The sequence below is a fragment of the Gobius niger genome, assembly GCF_951799975.1.
Source record: "Gobius niger genome assembly, chromosome: 3".
Lineage (NCBI taxonomy): Eukaryota > Metazoa > Chordata > Actinopteri > Gobiiformes > Gobiidae > Gobius > Gobius niger.
This window is the reverse complement of record NC_136854.1, coordinates 30,075,783-30,101,694: the sequence shown is the minus strand read 5'-3', so window position 1 is coordinate 30,101,694 and position 25,912 is coordinate 30,075,783. Positions and strand designations below refer to the sequence as shown.

The 25,912-nt window shown below is 40.5% G+C and overlaps 1 protein-coding gene across 1 annotated transcript in view; it reads right to left on the bottom strand.

Annotated features, from left to right (window-relative positions):
• Positions 1 to 25,912, bottom strand: part of tenm3 (teneurin transmembrane protein 3) — a 627,437-nt gene that overhangs the window by 537,965 nt on the left and 63,560 nt on the right. The window contains exon 2 of the mRNA XM_079553229.1: positions 24,429 to 24,517. The gene's annotated coding sequence lies outside the window, so the exon portion shown is untranslated. The remainder of the gene's footprint in view (positions 1 to 24,428; positions 24,518 to 25,912) is intronic.

Sequence of the window (25,912 nt, the reverse complement as noted above, 5' to 3'; positions counted from 1 at the left end):
GGGTCGTTATTGATCAGTGTAAAAGGGATCGGTTTGCTGCGGTGGGGTAAGTGAGTTATAGACTCCTGTAAAGAGATATATCCTGCTTTGTGTGTGGTATCACAATCAAGTGGTCTTTATTAAATACAGTTTATATAAAAATGTGTTAGAAACATCTTGATGAAATAACTGAGTATTTAAAAATGTGAAACCTTGACTGTTTATTCCATACAGTTTCTTCCATTTAGTCCAATTTGTACAGTATAGGGAATACCTTTTCGAGTGTACTTGGGAAGATGAAAACAAATTAAGTTTGTGTAGTTTTAGGGGATTTTCACAAAGTTTCACAAACCCTTGAGGAGGTTTATAACCATGCCTTACTCCACCAGGGGAACCAATTATGTTTTCTGCGGGAGCATATTTGCAGCCACACTTCCAGTGGTCTAACCCAGGGCAGCTTTGGCTATACGCATATTGAATGAAGTACACCAAGTACCAACTCCAACACCAAGTCAATTTATTTTCTTTTTTTTATATATATATACAGTGGGGAATATAAGTATTTGGTCAGTTTCACATAGACATTCTATTGGATTTTGGCCAAATACTTTTTCCCCCCACTGTATATATATACTGTATATATATATATATATATATATATATATATATATATATATATATATATATATATATATATATATATATATATACTGACTGAGACCAGACGCATTAACTCGTCTAAGCATATCTCAATGTGGAAAAAGGAACATGAGAAACTAGAGAAATACCAGGGGCTCAGAGAAGAGCTGGAGAAAACCTGGAGGGTGAAGGCATCAGTGGTGCCCGTGTTCGTTGGGGCACTCGGGGCAGTGACCCCCAAACTGGAGGAGTGGCTCCAGCAGATCCCAGGAAATACATCAGACATCTCGGTCCAGAAAAGTGCAGTTCTAGGAACAGCAAAGATACTGCGCAGAACCCTCAAGCTCCCAGGCCTCTGGTAGAGGACCCGAGCAGGAGGAAAAAGAGACCGCCCGCGGAGGGTGAGGAAGAGTTTATTTAATATATATATATATATATATATATATATATATATATATATATATACTTTTTTGTGAGTTATAGGACAGCTACAAAAAACAGACAACAGAGACAGCAAAGATAACAGACAAAAAATCGCTAGTGACACTGAACCAAAAAAAATAAATAAAAACTATTCTACATTTAGGCTGTGTCGGTATAGTGTGTTGTGTGGTAGAGTGTGCCTGTGTAAATCCATTATTAAAACACTGCAAATGGTTATGAGTCTAAGTACACTGCAAAAAGTAGTCTTGAAACAAAGTTCTCCTTCATTTGAGAGTCTAAAATTTCAAGAAATCTGTCCATAGGGCAAGATATTTAACATAAATTAAGAAATCACCGCCAAACTAGATCTAGTTGTATCTGAATTTCAGTGGAACTATCTTGCCATGTGGACAGATTTCTTGAAAGTGAAGTCTCAAATCAAAGACAAATTTACTTATTTTGAGAATTTTTACTTATATCAATATTACTTTTTGGAGTGTAACAAATCGTACAACACTTACATACACAGTAAAGGAACCAGCCATAAGGGGGTGGAAGGTTAGGACGATTCTAAGGCCCAGGCTGAAAGGCCGCTTTGACGAACAAACGGGGTATGTTTATTGGGTTTGATCTTATCTGTATAAAATGAAGGGGTGCCAGAAATTGTTGTTTCCATCGGACCCAGAATTTCTGGTGCCGCCCCTGCACCCAAAATAGGTAAATGCCCGGCAACCAATATCCAAGTGCAAGGACATGAGAAATATGTATGACAAGCAAAACAAAGAAACTAACAAGGAACATTCCACACTAAAACTGCTACAGCACATGTGGTTTGAAGCAAATCCAAACCTAGGGGGAAAATGGACAATGAATAAACAATGCAGCAAAACAGAGGCGAGCCAAGTCTGCGGACACCATTTACATGAAATACTGCCAACGCGCCGCAGCCGGGCTTTACCCTTTGGGGCCGAGCGCTCGCCTGGGGAGGATCCACATAAGCCCTGCTGACAGAGCGCTTTTACACGGGGAATAAAACAGGATCCCGGCCCAGAAGAATCGGCCATTTGCACACGGCGCGCGGGGCCTATTGGCTTATGTCCACAGATGCGCGCTTTTCTCCGAGGCGCTCCTTCCTCTCCATCAGCCGCTTTGTGTTGTCAGGTGCGCCGTTTTCCGTCATCATTACGGCTCTTATGCTGTTTCCACACGCGCCACCGCATCAATATCTATAAAAGTGCCTGTTATTACCGAGAAATGTCCCCTGCCCAAAGCGCGGCCGCAAAATCACTTTTTAAGTCACTGACATCGCAATTCCAGGGGCATTTTGTAATAATAATGTCAGTCCAGACACTGACACTGCAGAACGCGGGAAGAGTCTCAAATAGAGACAAAATGCTCTTTAGACATTGTTACTCTGCAGTGGAAATGCTTTGAGTACACAGTGGACTGTGCTTACATGCAAAGTGAATTGCCCTGAGTGAATTTCAATAAAAATACCATGAGGGAAAATTAGGATATACTCAATCGGATAAACTTTTATAATAACAATTTGCCTGTTCAGCCTCTGACTTGTACACAAAAACATTGAAACATTATTTAATCAACAAAAAGTCTCTTTAGCTCATCTCTGAATTGACATTTAGTGGCAAAACAGTCAGAAATAATCGGTTATGAGGTTAATGCAACAGTGTAGCAGTTTTAAAGCATGGCAAAAGATCACTGTTATACCATTTTGAAATGTATATCCTATAACTTCGTGGAGTCATTTGGGGCATAATACGTTTCAGAGGTCCAGTTAATGAGACTGATTCCCATTTAATTGCTCCATTACACATTTCTGTTCATTTTTGTTGATTTATAATCAAATTATTTTAGCGAGTTCCAGCCTATTATAAAATAATTGGATAATGAGTGCGCTGCACACAATCTCAGAAGGCCTGTCCATATACTGGGGTTAACAGTCGGAGTATCAATTAGTCTGCACAGTCCTGCAGGGCCTACAAAGACTTTTTACGGCTTTGCCAAGTGATTAACTCAGCCCATTTCTACTTAAAATTATGTGTTAAACTCTTAAGCTGTAGAAAAAGACTGCTTGAAGTCCACTCTAAAGTTTCAGGTCCAATTAGGCAGTTTTTCTTCTTCGGTTGAATCTCTGCATTTATTTCCGATTTGCTGTGTCTCTCTTCCTCTGAACACATCTGAACTTATCTCCAAAAACATCAAACATAACTGTCCTTCTGATGTCCGGTTTTCCCAATCCTTTCCATCCCCACGATTAGCACCTCAACTTCATCAGCCTCATTGCCCCATTGTGGACATCAGTTACTCTTTCCTGCTTGTATTCTTTACCATTTTCACCCATCTATGCTGTCCTTTTTGATGGAAACTCTTGGGAAACAGGAAAAGGCAGGAAGGGAAAAAACAAAACAAATAACAAAGCGTACTAACTTTTGACCTTGCCGTATAATGAGCGCACAAGCTACGGGAAACCTACAATGCACACCGCTTTCTGCAGATCTTTGAGCTTGACTTTTGTGCTTTGCAATTACACTCGACAACACATTAAATTGTGTCAGCGGGAAGCGTTATCCAGCCTCCAACCTCCTCCGCTCGCATTTGTTCGCCTTGTTCATTTAGGTTTTATGCATTCTGACATTTAAAATGTACAGGGAAATGGATCGCGTTAAGTATCTCACTTAAATACCGATTTGAGGACTTGTTTGAGTTATGCATTATGCATTACCATGGACACAGGAAAGATGGAGAGAACATACATAGGGACCAGGCATAATTGTTGTTCTATGCTTTATATTTCCTGAACAATATTGATTAATTCTTATTCTACTCTTGAATAAATCTGTAATAATTAGCTTTTGAGTTGAAACGTGACAAAAGTAGTGTTTCAAGATGCACATAATGTTTCACAGTTATCACAAAAACAGCTACACAAAACTCGTTATTTTTGTATTCCTGATAATGTATGCAGACTAGAACAACAGTTTTGTCAAAAATGTTATTAAGAGATCTGTCTATCTGCATCAAAGTCTTTTTCTTGTGGAGTGAAGGCGATATGTATTTAAGTTAAAAGTGCGAGTAAAGAGCCGGACCACATGTAGATTAATTTATCCGGAAATAAAAGTGGGCCTAATATAAAGCCTTGAGGTACATTCAAGCAACAAGTATAAAGTCTAATTTTGTACATTTAAATTAAAGCAGACATGAAAATTGAGCTTTAAAATGTTTTGAAGTTTTGAATAATCCTTGTTTTTTCCTGTTTAATATAGTTGTTTCTTTTTCTACACTGTCAGCGCTTTGTTCTGTACTTCCTGGATACAATTGTGTCATAATTAAAACCTGAAACTGTCTCTAGAGCTCCACATTTTTAAAGCCCATAATCCAAAACATTTTCGCCTCAGAGGCACTCTGTGCTCAAAGTGTGTTTGCCACAATATGCTGAAGGAGATCATCACGCCAAAGTCTTCTCCAGCTCTAGTGCCAGTGTTTCATTGTTACTATTTGATTCTTAAAGAGACATCATTTCAAATGTTGGAATGTGTTTTTTTGAACGCCACTAAGCCAATATGCTCAAAGTATAAACTATCAAACTTTTCCCCTCATGTTTCCCCCCCTTTTCTGTTTGCTGTGTGTGTTTTTGGCGCCCCTTTATGGGTAGTTTATATCACAATTAAGATATCTTCACTTTGGGCTGTTTCCAACACAAAGAGATCATAACATCACCCTTATATCCAGTTGGAAAAGTACCCCTCATTCTAACTCCAAACACACCAACTTCTGACCCATCATTAAAGGCCCACAGCGACGGCAGCGTAGTTTGAACGAGCACGAATTGGCTGGAATATTGAAAGTGCAGAAGAGGCGGCCGTCCTCTGTGTGATACGCCGAGTCCCAAGCCAAGCATTTGACGCTTGCTGCATTTGAAGAAACGCAGGAGGGGGTTGCTCGCATATCCCCCACTGTGGCGGCTCTTTAAACTTTCTTAGCGTGGGACAGAGATGGAATAAATTTAGCTTCTGCCGTGGACCCAGGCTCATTAGAACGCTCCCTTGTTAGGTTTCGGGACGCACCAAAAAACATGACCCACTTTCGGGGTCCACTCGTGTGACGCGAAGAAGTATCACTTTGGCCCCGAGTATTTAAATGTGTAAGTCGAAGTGTCATGGCTGCCATCTCGGAGCGCCAGGACTTTTAATTGGCTTTTGATCAACACAAAACTTCAAAAAAAAAGAAAAAAAGTTGGAGGATTGCAATTGCTCTATTTACTTAAAAGCACGGCATTTGAATTTCAGATTAGTCATCATTTCTAAGTACACTGTTGACCACACATGGTGATCAACTCCAACCTACTGGCTCATTTCAACATATTTTGTTTTAATTTAAGTACAGCATCCAATGAATTAGTTTGTTATGAAGTGGCTCTATGACAGGGGTCTCCAACCTGGAGCTCAGGAGCCACACGTTTCTCTCAACTCCCTTTTCAAGTAGCTCCCCAAAGACTTTTTACAGTTCTACTTGCGCCTAATGAGTCAAACTTTCTGTCTTGGCGAAACAACATAGGGATTTTGTGTCTCAAAGTCATACATCTTGATTAGAAATTATTTGAATGAAGCTTTAGAATGAGCATTTACATTAACAAGGTTTCTGCAGGTGGCAGCAAGTCAAATTTTAATGGCTTTTTAATGCCTACATACTATACAGTGTAGAAGAGAAAAAGTAAGTACACTGGTTGGAATTTCTCATATTTGTGCCTAAATTGGTCTGCTTAAACTAATACCACCCAAACATTTACATTTGATCATATTTTTATTGGCCATAACATGTAAACATTCGCAGGACAGGGAGGTAAAAGTAAGTGAACTCCCAGTATTTTCGCTAAACTGCAGCAGTTTTGTGAAGAGGAATGGTCCTGGATTCATCCTGATTGTTGTGAGCATCTAATCTGCAACTACAGAAAAGCAGTTATTGCTGCAAAAGAAGGGTCCACCAGCTATTTAATACAACGGATCACTACTCCATGCATGTTGTGAATGTCTCAGGTTTTTCGGCAAAATATCTTGATAAACTTGTGAATTAATTTTTCTATTGATAATAGCACGTTGTCGAGGCCCTAAGGCAACAAAACAGCGCCACACAATGATTCTCTCTGCACCATACTTCAAAGTGAGCAGAGGGTTTTGATGTTGACAGTTCCATTTGTCCTCCACATATGACGTTGTGTGTTCCTCCCAAACTGTTCAACTTTGGTTTGCGAAAGAGCTGTTGAATGCTCCACAGCACTACTGGACAAATATTCAGTGGATGATGGACCCAAAGTTGAATAGTTTGGGAGGAACACACAACGTCATGTGTGGAGGACCAATGGAAAAGCACACCAACATCAAAACCCTATATATGCTCAGTGCTCACTTTGAATTATGAAGCAAAAGAATCATGGTGTGGGGCTGTTTTGTTGCCTCTGGGCCTGGACAACGTGCCATCATCAATGGAAAAATTAATTCAAAGTTTAGCAAGATATTTTGCAGAAAAACCTGAGACATTCACAACATGCATGGAGTAAGTAAGTTATCTCTTGTATTAAATAGCTGGCTGACCCTACTTTGGCAGCAATAAGTGCTTTTCTGTAGTTACAGATTAGACACTCACAACGATAAGGATGAATCTTGGACCATTCCTCTTCACAAAACTGCTGCAGTTCAGTGAGATTCAGATGGTGTACTTACTTTTTTGCATTGTATTGTGAATGTTTATATATTGTGTAAATGTAAATGTTTGGGTGGTATTAGTTTAAGCAGACACTGTTTAATCGTTCCTGTGATTTTGATGAAGATCAGACCACATTTAGTGACCAATTTAGGCAGAAATTTGAGAAATTCCAAGCGGTGTACTTACTTTTTCTTGCCACCGTATTTAATGTCTCCATATTTCATTTCGTAAGATTTGCAAGCATTCAAACCCTTTAGAACTGCAACAGTTGCTTTTTCTCTTCCCACTTTCCTGAACACACTTCATTCTTTTTCTTTGGCAAAGACTACTATCTTTTCTCGCAACCGTGCAGGATGTATACAACCAAAGTCCCATAGTCAATATTCTCAAAGCATATAAGCTCCCTATTGGTTTTTTAGTTCATAATATTTGCTTATGCAGAGGGGTAAAAACAAGTTGGAGACTGCCCTAAGTACATGAATGCAAGATAAATAAAAGATTATAATGCTTTGACTCTAACACTATTGCATAATTCATCATAGGGAGTGATAGTTTGGAGTTGCTGGGGAACATGTGAACCCAATGGTACCACACACAGTCCAGGGAATCGAACCCGGATGCTTTGTGCCATAAGAGTTCTATTATAGTTGGCAGCTCCTACAGGTCTGATGATATATAATTGGCGGGTACACAGAAGCAGAGAGTTCAAGCTGTATGGAAAGAACATCCAAGAACATGAACGGTAAAAGACGCCAAGAGACAACGTCAGATCGGCCAAACAGAGATTTACGGCTTATGGATGGACAATTAGATTTATAGGTCTCATTACGGTGGTCCAAAGCTGAAATTTGTCTTTTTTATTGAACTGTAATGACTGTTTTGTATATTCCATTTGGTATATTTCAGGGCCTGGCTTTCATTTCACTGAATGCTGGGCCATACAGCAAAAAATGCAAAGCTATTTTCTCAACAGTGAGTGGAAAAACATCTACACAAAAGAAACTGTAACATAATCAAAGAATGATGAGTGCTGTGCTGCATTTACCAAACGGTCACACAGGTTCGATTCCCACCTGGACCTTGTGGTGTTTGCATGTTCGATATTACGACCTCAAACAATCGCTCGAGAAAAGGGTCAGTTTGGAGCAGCATAAACTCGATCAAGAACACCGCAAATCCATTCAATGTTCAATTCAATTCACTTCACATTAGTGTATTTAGTTCCTTTCAGCAAAAAAGATACCATTTCACCTTTTAAAGTTTGCCCGATGGCCTACGTGCGAACACATATAAGTGTCAGCGATAGCTTCCTGCTGTGATGACGTGGGCCTCCAGTTGGAAAGAGCGGTGCGGGGACAGTGAGATTGACAGCGCAGACTGTATTGTGAGTCCTCAGGGTGGCCCCCGAAAAGGCCACGTCTCCAACAGGTTGACGTGATTTCCATAGCCATTGGACCAGTCATAATATTTGAGACACGTTTGGGACCAATTCTTTGATTAAAAGAATAGTTTGGGGAGAGAAAAGGAGGTTGAAATCACAGGGAGACGAGGATAAGAATGGGAATCGCGAGGAAGAAGGCGGATGACTGACCTTTCCAATTCAATGCCAATTTTCAACTTACAGACGGAGCATGGAGCCAGCCAACTATTATACGTCCAATGTCTTTCTTTTCAGCTTGGAAAGTCTATACAAGCGGAAATCTGTGAATGAGAGGAACAACAGATCGATTGACTGCATGCAAAGTTGTCAAAGGCCAATAGTAAAACTTGAAATGCTATATTGCATCTTTCATATTGCTCTACATTTGTACTGCATATTAACACCTTTTTTGACACACATTGTGATTATTTTCAATTTGAACCATTTATTTTGTCTCTACTGTAAAAGAAGGCTCTCAAACAAGACAAAGGAACTGCAATTTCTCATTCCAATTGTGTTACAATGAAAGCACTCGTTAAAATAAGCCACTCACTGACAGACCTGATTTTTGTTAATGAAAGAGGTCTGAGGAGTCAGTTTAAAAGAACTAGTATGTAATAACTAGGGCAGACAATTTACACTTTTGTCACGATCCAATAAGCATCCCGATACTGAGGGCCACATACGTTCCTTTTATCACTATACAATATATTCCAATGCAAGAAGTGTTACATTTATCATTATCATTTAGCATTATCACAAACTGCAAAACTTCACCCTGAATGAATTTAAAGACATATTTTACGTATTGTGATTAATACACAATACATAGTTTAAAACAAAACACATTGGTTAATACACGATATATCGTTTCTGATATGATACACGTATCACAACAAAGAAGCATTGCAAAGAGATATTCTGTCCCTACTAGTTAGTCCAGTTTGTTTAATAAAGATACAGAACTGAGGCACTTCAGAAAATAGATGGTTCAAATGCCTTTGTTGTAGCATGGCCATTTGAGACCGCGCGCTTTCCCTGACCAAGGCCTAAAAGGGGTGTAACGCGTAATGTTTTAATCAAATGGCCATGCAGTGCCTTCAGTTTTGTATCTTATTAAAGTTACATGCTGATCCCTGTACTGAAGAGCACCAACGCAACATTTTTTTTTGTCTTTGAAAGAACCAGTGTATACAAGTAGCACTCCTGCAAGCTGTAGTTCAGTCTAGACATTGCTCTGTCACATTTTATCATTAAGACTGCAGTGAGCTTTATTGTCCACACTTTCCAAAAGTTATTATGGCAATCCATGACCGACATATTTTCAAAAGCACCTCCCAATTTCTGGAGACACTTTTTTTTTTAAAGCCCTGGTTAGGTTTCACTGCGCTCTATGTTATTGCATGTGTTCTATAAAAATAGATGACTAATGCCCCAAAGGTGAATGACGTCATGATGATGTCAAAGTGCTCTCCACTGACCTCAGGCCAGATTAAGAACAACAACAATGGACGTGAACAGGATTTTTATCATTTCATCTAATTTTTCTCACTATTGTTTTCTCCTCATTATCAGTTTAACAACAAAGCTTTTTTTTTCATGAATGTCTGATTTTATAATATATTTTGAAGGATAAAACAAAATGTATTCCACAACTATAAAAAAGTCAGGAATGGGTTATTAAAGAGATCAATGAGAGTTTCATGAACTGTCCTTAATGTTATATTCATATTCAATGGCTAATATTGCGTCCCGAGGAGAAAAGCTGAAATACAGCCATGTCGAATTGTCCCGTTATACAATGCAAGTCTAGCCACAAGAATCATTCCTCTTCGCTGCTGTGAAAACGAACAGGCTTGTCGACAATATGCCTGTTCAATCTGTCACTTTTCCAGACAGACAACATCTGAGCGCACAGCTGTTCACAAACAATGGAGCAGGTCTTATTTTGGCTGAAGAATTAGGGAACACAAACACGTTTTCAGCGTTTTTACACTTGTTGCTGTTTGTGCAGTTTATGTGATGGATTGTTTCTGGTCATTGAAGAACTTTGAATATTTATGTTTTATATACTAAGACAACCTGCTAATTCTGCATATGAACATAGTACTTCTCAAGCCGTCGATACAATAGACTGTAAAAAATAAGTCTCTCTTGCTTGTTTTTTTTTTCCACACTCAGATGCAAAGTGCAGTGGACAGGCAGCGTACGTTTCTTGTCACATTAGACTCCGTTGTTTTAGGCTTAAAAACAGCTGCCTAACCCGCTCAAAAGTCTCTTTCAGAAAAGGTCAAACACACTGACACATGCCCAGCCGTAATTTCCAAAATGTTATTATAGAGCTGAGGTTCCGAAACTTTCATGGCCATGATCCCTGAAATTGCCACTCAAACAACCTAGGTACCATGCTGTAAAGAAAATCCATATCCATATCCCATATGTAGGCTACTGCATGTTCTACTAAATACATTATTGTATATATGTACATATAATTACTGTTTTATTCAATATATCCTGGCTTTGTTTTACCTACGTTTTACCATAGGCCGTTATGACAGCATCCTGTGATGCAGAAGGCCACACCCTGTTTAAGGATGGCTTCTCATTCATAAAAAAAACAACATTTTGCCTGATGAAAGCCACTGGCTGAAACATTAAATAAAGGAACACTGGTGTTGCAAGTAGACAGTGTGCGAGAGATTTTTCCTGTAGTGGAAGTCACCTAAATTAAAATGTTGGTTGTGTCCAAACTCAGGAACGAGTTCGGCACATTTCACAATTTTTCTTTTCTTTGTCAATTTAACAGAAAACTCGCCAGCAACGTTATGAAACTGATACAAATATTTTATAATTAGATGCATAGTGTTTTATTATCATTATTTATTTATTTAATCTCATGAATCTCGTACACCCCAGATCCAAACCTCCAAACCCCTATTACAGTTAGAGATACAGCCGCTGTGTTTTCCCTGTGGATTTGTGGTTCTGTTGTTGATACAATTTGGGATTTTATAAAGCATATTTTCCATGAAATAGAGCTCTAGCCAAAACCCACGGGCAGATTATTATTATTATTTTTTTTTAAATACGCTGGACCTGACAACCCTGGTCAGAAAAGTAAAGTTCAGTGAAAGCAACCCAGGTGGAGCAGATGTGTCAGAGTCAAGGTTGCCAGATGTCAGCAGCCAAACCTGCCCAAAAGTCTTTCAAAAAAAGCCCCCAAACCTGACTTTCCTCTGAGCAGAAACAGCAGCCGTGGTGGAACTATCACTGCAGATAGAGTTCAGATTTGGTATTAAAAATAATAAAACATTTAGTTTCTTTCAAACATACATGCCGTGCATGCCTAGAGGAGCCTTGCCTTCTTAGACTTAACTACCTACTCCCTTTTCTCCACTGTTGTCCTCTGTTTCCACCTCCCACAGAGCGCTGGAGATGGGAGCACTTCACACTCCTCGTATCAGCCCTGTGCATTTGAGGACGGGCCAAACCAGGCAAACCAGGCAAGGTAAAAAGAAAAAGAGAACCCGCAGAAGGATCTTGTGCTAACGGAAAGGAAACAGTTATGGAGCTGCCCTTTTATAGGAAATTATGGAGGAAAAAATGGCTGCATGCAAAGAAGCTGATCATATTTTCCCCCACTAATTGCAACCGTCTTCTGACAATGGCAATGCTAAGATATCTGTCAGCGAGCGCTCCTCAGACTAGCAAAGGAGGATGTTTTTTATCAACTTTGGCAGAATGCGCTCTTGATTATCTTAAAACAGATGCTATTGTTTTAAGCCGCAGTAACAAAGTAGAGACAAATGTTGGCCCATCACTCGGAGATTGGTGATAATTATTCTGCAATCGTTTTAGCATAGGAACGATTTATGTTGGGAAGGAAGTCATCATTCCTTTAAAAAAAAAAAAAACACAAAAAAAAGCTCAATCAAACTGCAGTATCACCCAAGCCCGAAGCATAAGGTCAAAGCTCCAGTGTGACATTTACTCAGCAGGGCAGCTCTCTCTCCCCGATTGTCTTTCTCTGCCCGGCGCCATATGGAGGCTATGCGTTTCTTTCCGCCGCGATAATTATCTTTTAATTGCTGTCCAATTTCTCTCTTTTGAACTGTTTCTTTTTTTCTTTTCTTTCTCCTTTGCACGTTTTTCCGCATTCTTTGGCTCACAAAAGGTCGGGCCGCATGGAGAGGCTAACCTGCGCTAAAGTGTGCTAGCGAGACAGACAGCGGCTATAATGGCGCAGCTCATGGTCTTTGTGTGTGCTACTCACCATGGCAACCGCTGGTCAAAAGGACTGATGTGAGGATGGAGGAAAAAGGCCAAAGACGGAGTGCGAGGGGGAGACGAGACAACAGAGGGGAAGGAGTTGCTCAATTGCTTTAGTTAGAAGTTGGGATACAGTCTGTTCAGCAACCTTTCCCACTAGGCAAGAGGTAGGCAACATCAGGCCCGGGAGCATATATCCTATGGCCCTCCAGGTGATTTTGAGAAAGATTACAGTACCAGTTAAAAGTTTGTTAATACTTTTTAATGTAATGCGATGGCCTGTTCCTTTTAATTTAAACGAACAGGCTACCGTTTTTAAATACTGAGCTATGTTCTTCCCTGAGCTTAGACGAGTTGATACGTATCTGTCAGGTCTTTGTGCGTGCCCGGGGAAGAGCGTGGTAGCTTCCAACTTCACCCCCATTTGGAGCTATAGGAAAATGCTAGGAGATGCCAAATGCTAGCAACATCTTTGGTCTTTTTGCGTGACGATGGGCACAGACTAAGACTAGACAGGTACGCATCAACTCATCTAAGCTCAGTTAAGAACATATCTCAGTATGTAAAAACGGTGGCCTGTTCCTTTAAGACCATTTACACCATTGAGAGACAATAAGGTATACGACTGTAGGGACGTCTCATGATCGCAAGGTTGGAAGTTCGAATCCCGGCTTCTACAGGTGCACACTGTCGTTGTGTCCTTGGGCAAGACACTTCACCCACCTTGCCTCCAGTGTCTGCGTACACTGGTGTGTGAATGAGAGTGTAAATGGGTGAGTGGTTCATTGAGGTAAAGTACTTTGGGTAAAAGCGCTATACAAGTTGAGACCTTTTACCATTGACCTTACCATGGGTGCAACATGCCAAAACTGATATATTTTATTCTTCTGTTCACACCTGCTATTTTACACCTGTCTTGATAAATGACCCCCTGAGTGCTCAAATGTTGCTTATCATTGTGATTGTACAATGATGAGCAATATTTGCTTGATGATCTCTCAGACGTAAGAATTTTTTCATCGCAGACAAAAGTTCTTAAGCCATCATCTGAGTTGCTGAACACTGATGTTTTCTTATTACAGCGGAGGAAGATGACTGGATTTCACTCCCCTTGACGTTGCAAACGTATTGAAGGGAAAGTATCCGGTATAAAATCTGCCACAACTGTGAAGCAGTCGGGAGTAGAGAGTGAAGCTAAAAGGAAACCAGCACACGGGATAAACCCTCCAAAAGGTTCAGGCCATCACTCGGCGTTTTCACAGATAGGATCAGCGTGCAGTAAGAAGTGAAGAAATGACTGAAGACACGCCACGTACTCCGCTCTGTTGACGCAAATCTATTTATATGTTTTCCCTTTCGCGTTTGGGTCAAGCGTCCTCGCGCACAGCAGGTGGTCCCAAACGGCGCACCCCGTTCCCTTACCCATAATCCTCCTCTCCGCAGGCGCTTCACTCTCCCGCGCCCGGCCCCCACGCTGGGATGAAGTTATCACAGTGCGCGCAGTAGCCTCCCCTCTTCACCCCTGTGGGAGAATTTCTCTGTGTAGTTCGGCTGTGCTCCAGGATACGCCTGTTTGCAGCATAATAAGGCGACGCCGCCAAAGAAAGAGAAAAACATTGATCTATTCACTGAGCTAATAGGAAATGAGTGTGCATGAATTCTGCCTATTCACCTATTGAGATGGATGAAGGTGTTGCAGTAAAGGAATTGTGTGCACACAAATTCTGATGTTATTAACCCAGTTGATTGGTATCTTTAGATCCCATTATTTAAAAATGACACTCACATGGACGTATATAGAAGCGGCACCTGAATGAAATGTTAATGAGAGAGCACTTTGATTGAGAGTAAAGAAACGGTCCCAAGTTCTAATGAAAAAGCCCTCACTCTTTTCTTAGTTTAAACATCATTTAAAAGGGCCTTGACAGAGTTTAAAAATGTTACAATGTATTTTCTGGCCCAAAGTACCGTCTTGCATGAGCTTAATATAGAAACTGCAGTTACGCGTTAGACCTGAGGTGGCAGTAGCGAGTATAAAAATGACAACTTCCATCTAGTCCCTTTAACTATTCTTTTTGTAAGAGAAAGTTTGTTTGGGCCATGTGATTCTGAAGTGACATGTCTTCTGGCCTGCCAACATAGATTTGAGTGAAAAGGAGAAATATGGGGGACAAAAAGCATGCAGAGTCCTTAGAAGTACCCACGATACCTCCTTACGAGGTGAGACTTGTAGCCACTTACCGAACTTGGGTTTGTGTTTGTTTTTTTTACATGAAAAGCAACTCAAGGTTTTTCGAACTGCAACCAATGATAACTCCTTTGTTGCACCTGGTCTCCTTTGAGTCTATTTTCCTTGGTTTATTTTTCAGTACAAGACTTTGGGGGTCATTTACCAAGCATTTGCTCATGTGCAAAGCAAGTGGCATGTAATTTTTTTTTTACTCACTCAGCATTGTCTCATTTACACATCAGATTTGGGGTCATAATACTGTAATACAGGCAGCATCAAATAGTAAATAAAGTGCAACATGTCAATAAAAAACTATATTGCATAAGTTTCAGCTTGCACTCGCTACTTTGCACATGTCTTGATAAATCACCCTCTAAGTTTCTTCTGCAATGACCTTGGTTTAGATATTCTCGGGGCTAAACAGCACCAGCTACTTTCCTTAACCTCTTAACCTCCGCCTGAACCAAGCACATTTTCACCAGTTTGACTTGACCCAAATCTAAAAGCTTCTTGATAAAAGCGGCCAAAAACGTGAGACATCAATGAGGATGAAAACGCATTAAAAAAAAAGCATCAAAAAAGTGACGACAAATCAACCAAAAGGCAACAAAAAAGTGAAACAAAAACATGACAAAAATTTGACGAAAAAGAGATGAAAACACGAGGAAAAATATTACACCAGTTTTGTGGGTCTTAGCTTTCAAATGAGGCGTTACTCTGGCCTATAAGCTCCATCGAGAAGCTTCTAGATTTGGGTAAAGATGACTGATTTGATTGATTTGAGTTATTCTATTTACATTGTTTACATTATTTACATTACATAGTCACAGAACAGAAAAAATGTCATTTTCTGTCATTTTGTTTTAGTCAAGATTTAGTCAAAATATTGTCTTAATGTTGAGTCTAAAATTGGATCAAATAAATCTTTTAGCCATCTTCACATGTATAATATTTATTAAAATCATATTCAATCAATGTCCTCTGATCATATTTCTTCCGTCAGGAGTTTTGATGATTTTAGTCTCTTGATTTTTATTATATTAGTCGATGAAATCTGGACATTTTCGTCATAGTTTTAGTCTCTCTTTTAATATAGTTTCAATCTAATTTTAGTCAGCAAACAAATCACTTTGACTGAAATTTTGACGAAATGTTACTGTCGACGAAAATAACACTGCTGCGGATCATTCTACGTTAAACATAAGCAAACGCTCCTCCTGCTCAGCTCAACATAGACAATGCTTTTTGCAGTGGGCGGGTTATCTAACCATCTGATAGAAGACATATTTGTGTGGCTGCCTATGACGCGAAGCAGCGACTTCTCCATGAAAACGAGCTGGTGTTGTCTCGCTCTCAGGTCACATCTGAGGAGGGGTGAGCCCACATTTCTAGAGGGACATAGGCGCAATACCCACAATAAATCATCTCTAAATGTGAAAATGTACCACCAAACACCAAGTGGGGCGTCCTTTAAATACTAAACACAAATGTACAATTCTTCTGAGATTTTAGGGGGGTTGGGGGTGGTGGAAAAACTTCAGCAGAGAACACTTGCTGAAAAGTGCGCGCAAACAAAAAACAAAGAAGCAAGGAGCAGAAGTTTGTAAGAGCAGCTCTGTGGAGATTTGCGGTGAATGCCAAATGTCACCTCCACATCTCCACACTCTCACTTTGGCCTAGTTTGGTGCAAAATGAAGCACTTACGGAGGGGGAAAAAAAAGCATACATTCTCCGATTCAGATGTAGGGCTGTGTATTGGAATAGGTGGTCATGTGTTCAGTTGCCTTTTTCTTAGTGGGAAGCTCTTGTTTGGCCATTTAGAAGAGCTTTGTTTGGGTTGGGGTAAAGTACGCCTTTTACTTTTATCTGCAGTGATGTCATGGACGGAGAGTAAAACAAACTGTTATTTTGATAAAGGACTCAATTGTTTGTATATAGTTGTCATGATTCCACTTTGCAGCCGTCTCTCCACACCAGCCTCCTCCATAAAACATCAGAGACAGAGCAGCCTTTCATCGCCATCATCTTCCACTGTTGTTTCTCTCTGTGTGGATGTTTTCAAGCAGCTGGCCTTCAGAACAATTTGGACCTGTTCACGTTCGACTCTGCCAAGAGCAACATCCAAATCAGAGAGAGAGAGGAGGGAAGCCCGTGTGGCCCAATCAATAAATGGACCTTTGAAGTGAACGCAAATAAAATCAAGGAGCGCAAGGTTAATAAAGTGACATTTTGGTCCCATTAACGGATAATGCATTTGGGGAATATCGCCGTTCCAAAGTTGTGATGGTTTTTGAACTATTATTAGTTATTTTATATACTACAGTGGACACAACATGTACTATATTTATGGCATAAAAGCATCATCTTGAGTACCACCACATTTACATGTTATGTTTCAAAAATGTGAAATGAAAATCACTTATGGCTAAAAGATTGGTCTGGGAAGGATCTCCAATTGGCTTGGAGCGTCCTCTGCAGGCATGAGTGGGAATAGCATGTGATAGAACAGTGAAAATAAGCTTTGACTTTTAACTATAATGACAGCGATGGAGCTGTGAGGAACACACTTCGAGCTCAGAACAAGTTCAGTGATGGATTATGGGTTTAAAAAAAAAAAACATGAATTAAACAATGTATGTTCCTGATGAGGAAACGTTTAAACATGATTAATCATCCATCAGGCTCATGTATTTACTTACTGTCAGTTCACTGTCTTCCGCCGGGGTCTGAGCGCCGAACAAGATTTGTGTTTAATAAAGCTCTTCTAACACCTCTGTTTCTATTAATCTTTTCAGGTTGAATTACGCTTGCGTGGGCGCCACCATTAATTGTGCCCGCCCCTTTTCTCCTGTCTGTTAACATGGGGCTGGAGAAGTCCAAATAAAATCAGTCACTAAGCGAAAACAAAGCCTCGCTGAGAAACGGTGCAGAGTTGACTTGTTGGTGCGAGTGAACATTGGCCATTTTACACAAATCAATCTTATAAACATCAGATTTGAGCGGAGAATATTTTCCCTCGTTCTCCGTTTAAATGAACGGGCTTCGCGCTCGGCAAAAGTGGTCGGGGCGGAATAAGGTGAATATGTCTCCTCAAACACTGTATTGTATTGTATACAAATAAACTTGTTTTGGCTTTACTTTATATTTTTTTTATGGTTAGGTTAGGTTAGTTCAGAAGCCCCTTATGCCCCTTTTAACAGACCCGGTTAAAATCGTGAGACTGTCCTTCCGTGGACCTACTACCTGCAGGAGGAGCCCCCAAGACCCGGCAACGGAAAAGTGGAAGAAAATGGACGGATGGATGGGTCCCCGAAAATGTGTCCTCTGCATTTGATCCATCACTCAATGCTTCTGCCTAAGGAACAGTGGGCGACCACAGTGCAGCGCCCAGGGACCATCTCCAGATATGGAGCCAGGCTGATGGTCAGAAGCACCTTGGTTGATGAGGGAAACCAGAGGAAACCCATCCAGGCACGAGGAAAGAAACATGCAAAAACAGGCTGTAACTGTGAAGCAAGAGCGCTAACTGCTCAGACACCGTGCTGCATTGATATGTCTCAACAGAGGACAAGCCAGTTGTGCATGATTTAGGTTTACCGTGAAAAGGAAACACCTGGAAGAAACCCATGACACATTGACAACACACAAGTTCCAAGACATTCTTGTTTTGAGAGTGCTAATTCCTCTGCCACTCGCCGTCTATAAACTAACTATATTTGTCATAGTTTGGTGGGATTATAATAATTCATAACAAACCTGTATTTACTTTAGATGGAACTCAACTGGACTAAAGTCAACAATCTCTTAGACAATGACCAAACTGTTTTGAAATCCCCTTGAATCCAGTTACATGCATCACCCCGGTCGACGATTCAGGAAGCAACGTGTTTACGCAGATATCCAGCGACTCCATGTGTTTCGCGTAACATCATTCTTGTGGTTTGTCGACGCATGTAAATTATTTGGCCAAAGTGAAGGTGAAATTAGGAGCAATCAAGAGGCAGAAGCCATAGCGGCGCGCGGATGGACGAGACGTATCATATGCGTGCCAGATGTGTGAAGAATCTCCTGACGATCGTAACTTCATGAGTGAGTGAATAGGAGTGGGTGGCCTTGAAGGACATAATTCAGATCTGAAGTCAACAGAATGGCTTGTGATAATGCTGCGGCCAAATATTTCCTTTGATACTGGAAAATGCTCTGGCTTTATTTTGAAGGTGTGTCAATGCGCAAATGGAGCTGTACACTATTCATTCTTCAATGGTTGGTTTTATCTGTAAGCGTGAAAATAAAGTACTTTGTTGTTTTAACAGGTAAGAGAAAATAACACAGTAAATAGAATAAAACGCAGGCGTCATTGTCATTAAATACATCAAAGAAAACGCGTCATTGCTGTGAGTGGGCTTTAATCTCCTATTACACATACCGTACAATAGGTCCTTTTCCACACGCTTTATTTGATAATCCACTGCAAAAAATAGCATTGCTCAGGTCTTAATGATCGCGAGTGTGGGATTAAATACGTTTTCTCCTTCCCACTCCCTTTCAGGCTTAACTAGAACTTTTTTTTTTGCATGTTGAATAGTGTTTTGCTGTGGTATGTATGACCATAGACTGTAAATTAAGAACGGACTAAATAGCCTCCATCTTTCTGAAGCCATAAGGAAATGGCGGCAGGCTCCGGAAGTTCCTTGCTCTCGCGGAGGTTTCATTGAACCCTTTCTTCCCTTCTTTAAGTCTTTTTTAAGTCTTTTTACACCCTTGTATACCCCTGTGTTTCCCGTGTCAGCCCCGGTTTGTTTGAGTTTTGTTGCACATTGTGTCATCTCTGGATTTTGTTATTTTGGATTCTTGTAATTAAACACCACCAGTTTTTGCTGCAGTCCCGCATTTTGGGTTTTATTTTCCTTGCTCCACCTCCAACCATTACAGTTTGTCTTCACACTCGCAACATCGGCCTGTTTTTCGTTGTTGTTGCTTTTTGCTTTCGTTGTTTTTTCAAAAACAAAGCCACATTGCGAGCATGAACGAGCTTCAGGTAGCCTGTGCTGAATGCTATGGGATCTCATTTCGGCCTGCAGGTTTATGATTTATCCAGCCCTCTTACTCCCGACGAGGTTTTAGCTCACCTTGTTGCGCGTTAGCCTTGATAATCAAAGGTGGTAAGATCGGTTCCTACACTTTCTCTTTTGGGCTAATCAGAGCCTGACACATCTTGACACATTTTTTTCTGGCCACTTGTTTACTCAAGCGGACATCTCTTTATTAATCATCCATTATTAATTATTATAATTTTTTTATTGTTTATTTTTTCTGGAGGCGCAGAAGTACCACAGCCAACTGGCTAACGTCCTGATTCTTACCCAGCATGCCACTGGTTTAAAAACAAAAAAAGCCAAACTAAACAGGGCTAAAAATACGGATAAACCACTGCTTTAGAACAATATCCCTTTTCAATGGGGCTCTCACTTCTGTTGGCTCGATTGTGCTTTGAAGCATCGGCGACTTTCTTCTCGGTTGGGTGTTTGCCTTCAAACCTTGTAAAACCTCCAGATGCAAAGGGATTACAAGAAAGAACCGTCCTGTCCCGGTGTTTTGTAACAAAACTAAAAAGGGGCGAAAAATACAAATAGCCGAAGGAAGCCAGGTCAGAACGCCGATCTCTCGCAGAGTTGTTCACACCAGAGAATTTCCAATATAACAAAGTCTTCAGAGGCCTGGATAACAGGTGCCAAATGTCAGCCGCTCCATCTCCGCAGAGCTAAGGCTGCCCTACTTTGTCTTGAAATGCAGCTGTATGCACTGTCATAGAGCCGCCAAATAAGCACCTGAGGGGGTTCCGACAAGCGCTCGCACACAAATACGGGGGAAAAAATATATGCTCCTGCGCCCCCTCGACACAATGCGGCGACACTTACAACGTGGATACAACTCTTTTTAGGAACAGGCTTTGGCATAAACATGTACATAAAGGCATGCATAGCCGGAGAGCGCAGCGGGGGAGAGGAGGGAAAATAGGGCAGCGTGGATCCAAACCACCGCTGTTTTTGGGAAGGATTACTGTCAAATATCCAAATATGTCACCATGCTAGTCTTTCTTGACTATGGTTAAGTGTTTTAAGATTCCATTAGATGTTTCATGGCCTTTTAGGTGATGCTAAGAGAGCTAATAAGAGGGTTGCAGGAGCGTAGCATAGCGTCATTCATTGTGCAAAGGTTAAATCGGTAAAATGGTAATAATGTGTCCACAAATTTACAATAATATTTCAAAACGCACTACACACAGTTGGGGTAGCAAAATTCAGAGAACTTTCAACATTTTCCAAGGGAATAAACAGGAATTTATGGGAATTAACGGGGAACTAACACAGCTGCAGGCTGCTTCTTTACAGACAGATATAAACTGAAGCATACATTTGATTTGATGGTTTTACACTGAAATGTCTATCACAGCACAGATGAACAGTCTCAAAGAAATCATCATCATGTCTGAGCACCAGGGTTTGAAGAGGACAGTGTTTTATGTTGTGGCCGATACCAAGAAGAGCTTTTGGAAATGGAATAGACTCATTCCATGATTGTATCCATCTTGCACATTATGTGCAAGTTTGTGCCGTATTACTATATCAGGGGTCCCCAGCTGGCAGATCTGGGTCCAGATCCGGACCTCAAGAGGCTTTAGTCCAGACCCCAAAGTTTTTCATCCTTCTTCCATTGACCAGCTTTGCAATGTAAATAGTCAACCTGTGCTTACGTTTTGCGTTTTTAAGAGCAATGACTGCATATGTCCGGACCCTGGACATGATGTCGAATGTTATGAAAGAAAAGTTTGCGGACCTTGAGCTGATTTAGTTGAGGACCCCTGTACTATATTATATTGTTTCAAGAGTCTATAATTTAGGTCTGTTTAATGCAGCTCCGTGTCGGACACAGGCCCGGTGAATTTAACCAATCACAGTCTGATGTAAAACTTTGAAGTGTGTCCAACCACTCATTAGAAAGAGTATTAAGCAGAGTGTGCGTTGAGGAAAGTTGTGTTATGATATATGGTCCTCACACTTCTTTTACGAGTCGGGAGTGTGACATCACTCAAATGCATGTTGTATGGTTTAAAAAACATAACTAATGGGTAACTAATAGTTCAGTAATTGTTTATTCAACACCAACAAAAAAGCAAAAATATCATGTTTATTTCAGCAGTTTCACAGTTTTAATGTTTGAAATTTCCCCCAAATTTCTGAGTGAAAGCTACCATTGAAATTTTCTGACAAATTTCCAGAAAAGTATCAGGAATTTTCCATCTCTTTGCAACCACACAGTACGACATCCTTATTTGTGCATAAGGCCTTTTCTGTTCAAGTTTACAATGAGCACGGTGAACTTGACTTAAATTGCAAATTTAAATTTCAAAATAGTTGTCAGCAAAATCTCTGTATTACTGTAGGTATTTTTTCCCCAAAGTCATTTTGCTCACACTCACATCATATGCAACAGAAAATATCACAGGTTTTCTGCCTAAAATAAGGAACGAGCACGACAAAGAGCATTGACTGTTTGATTTTGCTTTTAGTTTCTGGAAGGAAAGTCCAAGAACCTATCCTTAAAATGCCCACTGTTTATTTTTAACACGACTGATACAAAATGCTATATGCTTTCATTTCACCGCTGCTAATCCATCCTGCACGTTCACTCCCATGACAAGAAGCACGCAGCCATGAGATACATCACTGTAGCGCGAGACATTTTTGCTCCATAAGGAGGTCAGCGGCACACACTTCCCTGGTTGAGAACCCGTCTTTGAATTTCAATAACCTCTCAAGCAGGCGGCACGGGACAAAAGTTATTTTAACCCCATCTTTGTGAATGATTGGGCCTCTCATTTTAACAACTACAGGGACGCGGGGCCTATAATCTCTGCAGAGTCTTTGAATGTCACAGCCATCACAGTGAAGCATTTTTACTGTTTTTTTCCGCTTGTCACATTGCCCTCAACCAAAATTTTCAGTTTGAGCACCATGCCTAAACCATTCAAATGCAGCTAAGCCTTTATGCGCCGAATGTAGCGCATGGGGGGTAACGCAACATCCGCGGCCGTGATTGGTCTGGCCGGGATTTCACCGCAAACGTGATTGGTTTGGCGTCCCTGTACGTCGCATTTTAATTGGTTGCCCCCGAAGTCAGGTTTCCACAGAGGTCTTGGCATCTTGTTCGGGCTTCAAAAACGGAGTCAAAGTATTTCCAGTCAAAAGCAACGGAGGGGTTTTTTCCATAGCAACAAACGGCAGCCAATGAGCTCGCACCTGCGCGATACCGTATCAAAACGTGGGCGCATCATTTCCGGCTGCGCGACGTGTACAACTACGCATTAAAATTGATGAATTAGTGAATCCAAGGAGCCAGTCAAGTTAAAGACCGAGCACGGATGCGGCCATCGGTGAAAACGTCTTCATCGACAAGAATGTGACAAGCAAAGTAATCGTCAACAACAATTATGCCTTTAAAAGGAAGAAAAAAACAGAAACTATTGTTTTCAAATTTAGTCTTATTTCTCAAAACGATAAAAGCGTTGGACAAAAAAAAGCTACACAAATCAGGGTTACACAATTTTGGAAAAATCGCTTTTTTCTTATGCACGATTGATTTTACTGTGCACTTTTCAAACATGCTCAGAGTCATCAACATAAGTGTCTGTGTACATTGGTGTATGAATGAGAGTATGAATGGGTGAGTGGATCCTTGCTGTAAAGCGCTTTGAATGCCTAATGTAGGTGGAGAAGACCTATATAAGTTGAGACCATTTACCATTTACCATAAGAGATAGATGAAAATGTGTATATTAGATTAGTATTTTCAGTAATAGCACTTAAATAGGTGTTAATTCCTCTGTTGTTTGGCCCATATCACTGAAGTCACTCCAGAGAACAACAATCTTTCAGTTGTCTCAAAGCCAAATCCACAGCTGTTCTATGGATTTGGCTTTGTATATAAACTTTAACACATTTTATTTATGTCTGTAGTACTACCCAAAAGCATATTATGGTATTATTAGCTCTTTAACTTTGCACTTCTTTTTTTTTTAGAGCGGTGTATTGTAGTGTATTTTGGAAAAATGTGTGGGTTTGGAAGATGAATTGAACGATTAAACCTAGCTGCTGATCAGTATTGGCGTTGAACCCTGTTTATAAAATGCGTTTTTTCTCCAGTGGTGTGATTATATCTATTGCACCCAAGTAAAGAAATAAAATTGGTGCATTTACCAATAATTTTTCGAGGGGAAATTTTCTTTTTTTTCTGAGCGAACACACAAAATCACCCACACATTGTTCTTGAACCAAAACTGACACAAAGTCGCCCATATTCCCACACGTTTGGGGCGCAGTGGACAATGATGGAAGTCACTGCAGAAGGTAAAGTGCTGTTTCGTCGAAAAAGGAAAAAAAACACATGAAGGATTTCTGTTTTCTCTGACTGCTCTGATGGGTTTCGATGCAGCGTGGGCGTCCAGTACAAAGAGCCTTTCTGTCAAAACGCCTAAATTCACGGCTATTTGCGTAATTAAATTAACTAAAAGCATTGCGGTGATAGTGCCACTTTGCTACTGAACCCGGAGCACTCGAACATGTGCTTCCATTTCAGTTCCAGACGCGCCCGAGCGAGAAAGGGCCGCGCTTTGACCCCTGGTATTTACGGACGCAGCGATCAAAGAAACAACACTGCGATCTTATAATAATTGTAAATTCACCTTACCGCGTGAGCAGGGTTTTCAGCGTTGACCATGAGGCGCCGCGCTCTCTGACTCACAGAAGGGCATTGCAGTCACATCTTAGGAGCAGCAACTAAAAGGCAAGAAGAAGAATAAAACAAGCTATTAAGGCAAGACACTGCAGGAGAATAGAAAAACAGTATTCTTCCATTTAATGTTTTTGTACGTGAAAAATGTCAATATTTGTGGCAGCCAGGTCTAAACTCATGGGTTTATTTTGTTGAGGGTCCTTAAGAATTGATTGTGGCCATTGGATATTCATTGTTTTTAAGAGTTCCAAGCTCAATAAATCATGCTAGGAAATAGATATCAGCAATCTTTTGGTAAAAAAACTTCAAAATGACATTCAAAAAACGAGGACATTTGGTGTATAGGATATCGTCACAATATCCTGGTCCTTGAAGTTTCAATTTCCTAAGTAAATCTAATCTCACGTTGCGTTCGTGCAATAAGTAAAACCCGTATAGTGAAGATTGAAAACAAAAATGGCTGCCTGTGTCTCCGTTGGAGACAAATATTCCGTTCCATAAACGATGCGTATTAAAACATCCATTGCTTCATGCCTGTCTCTTGTCTTACAAAAGTTCCACGTAACCTCGAACCTTTCACTCTGTCCATAGCATTGACGGGAATGCAATACCCGAAACATTCCTGCTACATAAAGGAATATTTCAGTTCCAGCTTTTTGTGGCACACTGTACAGTACGATCAGTCTCCTTCACTCAGATGCGTAGGTGCTTCCTTGACCTGAACAATTCTTCACATTTTCATCACTAATTCCACAGCTGTAGTCATGAGAAGAATCTGTATCATGAGGATAGTGGAATAATGATTTACTTAAGGATAAAAAAACAGACACAAATATTGGACTTCAAAAGAAAGAGCCACTCCAATAAACGGATATAAATTAACTCAGGGTTCAGTAGCAGTCTATTTGCAGATAGTCCTTAACAAACAGCGTCTTGAAACTAACAAGCTTACAAAAGCAATATATTCAAGGTAGAAGGTAGTAAAAAATATACCAATACAACTATTTGATGCATCTCGTTGTGTGTTGTCCTTTTAGCCTTGTTTCACTGAAGAACGTCCATGGGAAACCCACACGGAGTTTCATGGACGCAAATAACCAGTTCTCGGCTGCAGAAAGCACCGGGTCACTCCACCCAGTAGTGAATAGGAGACGAGCTTCTCTGCTACCCATTTGTTTATTTATTTTTTAAATATTCAGGACATTGTTCTGCAAACAACCAAAGGAAATACTTCAAACACAAGCAGGGGAACCAATGGGCTGCATGTGCATCTACAGTGCTTGGCTCGGTGCACTGTTGCTTGGCGTTTTCCAACACTCTCATTGTTAATAACTATTCACAAACGCCGGTCATGCTACTGAATGAACCCTTAAGCCTTGCATTTCCTTGCTTTTACAGCTACAGACTTAGGTTTACAAAGTGGAGCTCATCAAGCCCAA